Here is a 3,066-nt window from a genome sequence, read left to right on the forward strand (position 1 = left end):
GCAGTGACAGGAATCTGTCAGCCAATGCAGAGGACATGTGTTCAATCCCTGCTCTGGGAAGATTCCACATGTCATGGATTAACTAAGTCTGTGACCCACAACTACTAAAGCCCATGCACCTAGAGCCTGTGCTCTGCAGCAAGAGACGCCACCACAGTGAAAAGCCCACACACCTACCACAGTGAAGAGTAGCCCCCACTAGCCGCAAGCTGAGAAAGCCCACGCGAAAGCAACAAAGACCCAGCTCAGCCAAAAACCAGAATTAATTTAAAATTTCATTGTTGTTGCAGATGTATAACAATGCAATTATTTATTTATTTATTGAAATATAGTTGATTTATAATGCTGTGTTAATTTTTGCTGTACACCAAAGTGATTCAGCTATATATATGCATATATTTTTAATATTATTTTCCGTATGGTTTACCACAGGATATTGAATATAGTTCCCTGTGCTATACAGTAGGACCTTGTTGTTTATCCATTCTAAATGTAATAATTTGCATCTGCCTCTTGAGAAATCTGTATGCACGTCAGGAAGCAACAGTTAGAACTGGACATGGAACAACAGACTGGTTCCAAATAGGAAAAGGAGTATGTCAAGGCTGTATATTGTCACCCTCCTTATTTAACTTATATGCAGAGTACATCATGAGAAACACTGGACTGGAAGAAACACAAGCTGGAATCAAGATTGCCGGGAGAAATATCAATAACCTCAGATATGCAGATGACACCACCCTTATGGCAGAAAGTGAAGAGGAACTAAAAAGCTTCTTGATGAAAGTGAAAGTGGAGAGTGAAAAAGTTGGCTTAAAGCTCAACATTCAGAAAACGAAGATCATGGCATCCGGTCCCATTGCTTCATGGGAAATAGATGGGGAAACAGTGGAAACAGTGTCAGACTTTATTTTTCTGGGCTCCAAAATCACTGCAGATGGTGACTGCAGCCATGAAATTAAAAGACGCTTACTCCTTGGAAGGAAAGTTATGACCAACCTAGATAGTATATTCAAAAGCAGAGACATTACTTTGCCAACAAAGGTTCGTCTAGTCAAGGCTATGGTTTTTCCTGTGATCATGTAGGGATGTGAGAGTTGGACTGTGAAGAAGGCTGAGTGCCAAAGAATTGATGCTTTTGAACTGCAGTGTTGGAGAAGACTCTTGAGAGTCCCTTGGACTGCAAGGAGATCCAACCAGTGCATTCTGAAGGAGATCAGCCCTGGGATTTCTTTGGAAGGAATGATGCTAAAGCTGAAACTCCAGTACTTTGGCCACCTCATGTGAAGAGTTGACTCATTGGAAAAGACTCTGATGCTGGGAGGGATTGGGGGCAGGAGGAGAAGGGGACGACAGAGGATGAGATGGCTGGATGGCATCACTGAGTCAATGGACGTGAGTCTCAGTGAACTCCGGGAGTTGGTATTGGACAGGGAGGCCTGGCGTGCTGCGATTCATGGGGTCGCAAAGAGTCGGACGCAACTGAGCGACTGATCTGATCTGATCTGATCTGAATCCCAAACTCCCAATTCATCCCCACCTACTCCCCTCCTCCTTGGCAACCATAAGTCTGTTCTCTATGTCTGTGCATCTGTTTCTGTTTTAAAGAAAGGTTCATTTGTGTCATATTTTAGATTCTACAGATAAGTTATATCATGTGATATTTGCTTTTCAATTTCTGACTTACTTCACTTTAATATGATAAACTCTAAGTCCATCCATGTTGCTGCAAATTTCATACTTTTTATGGCCATGTAATATTCCAACAATGCAACTGTTATTTCTAAATATATTGATCTTTTATCTATCAAGATTGCTAAAATAATTTATTCATCTAAAATTTTATCTGTTGATTCCTTTGGATTTTCTATGTATACCATTAGATCATCTTCAAATGAAAGCAGTTTTATTTGTCTTTGTATTTTAACTTGGTTGCCTGACTAAGGCCAAAGTTGATAAATGTTAATAACAACCTTTCAAGAAATACCTCAGATCCTTGTCTTGAATACCATTTTACTATTATTCTTCTCTACTATTTCAGTTCCAACTTGTTTTGTAGAGCAAATGTTTTTAAATTTTGATAAGATCCAACTTATTAATTGTACTTCTGTGTCAAGTCTAAGATCTCTTTGCCTGGCCTCAACTCCAGAGATTTTCTCCTGTATTTTTTTCTAAAAATTTTTATAGGTCTATATTTTATATTTGAGTCTGTGATCCATTTTGAGTCAATTGTATAAGGCATGAGGTGTGGGTGGAGATTTATTTTTTGCTATGGATATTCAATTGTTACAGCCCAATTTGTAGAAAAAGTTATCCTTCCTTCCTTTTCTTTTTTAAATTTTTTACCTTTCTTTCTTGAAGTACTCTTGCACCTTTGTCAAAAATTAGTTGAGCATATTTATGTCTGTCTTTTTCTGGGTTCTTGAGTCTATTCTACTGATTTGTGTGTCTGTCCATCCACCAATACTTTGATTACTGCGCTTATAGTAAGACTTAATATCGGGTAAAATGATTCTTCCTACTTTATTTTTATTTGTCAAGATTATTTTAGTTATTCTAGGGCACATGTTTTTCCATTTAAGTTTTAGAATAATAATCACTTCTTGGCCTTTTGGCTAAGATCAAGTGTAAATTTTAGAATAAGCTTGCTTATGCCAAAAAAAGCCTTGCTGAGAATTTGATAGGAATTTCATTAAACCTATCAATCAGTTTAAGGAGAACTGACATCTTTATAATGAGTCTTTCAGTCCATGAACACAGTGTGTGTTGACATTTATTTAAGTGTTCTTTGATTTTTTTTTTTCTATCAGTATTTTGTAATTTTCAGCATACAGACCCTGTACATGTTTTATTAAGTCTATACTTAAGTATTTAATTTTCTTTGGAGTGATTAGAAATAACATTGCATTTTAGATTTCAGTTTCCACTTGTTCATTGTTAGTTTATAGAAATACAGTTAACTTTTGTGCATGATCTTATTTCCTGAGGGGCTTCCCAGATGGCTCTAGTGGTAAAGAATCCACCTTCCAACTCAGGAAACACAAGAGACATGGGTTCAATCCCTGG

At 37.3% G+C, this 3,066-nt stretch overlaps 1 pseudogene; it reads left to right on the forward strand.

The window, feature by feature from the left end:
• The first annotated feature begins 2,595 nt into the window (after nucleotides 1-2,595).
• LOC129642434 (uncharacterized) lies at nucleotides 2,596-2,719 on the forward strand (annotated as a pseudogene).
• The last annotated feature ends 347 nt before the right edge of the window (nucleotides 2,720-3,066 follow it).

Source organism: Bubalus kerabau, chromosome 1 (assembly GCF_029407905.1).
Source record: "Bubalus kerabau isolate K-KA32 ecotype Philippines breed swamp buffalo chromosome 1, PCC_UOA_SB_1v2, whole genome shotgun sequence".
In the NCBI taxonomy this organism is placed as follows: Eukaryota; Metazoa; Chordata; class Mammalia; order Artiodactyla; family Bovidae; genus Bubalus; species Bubalus kerabau.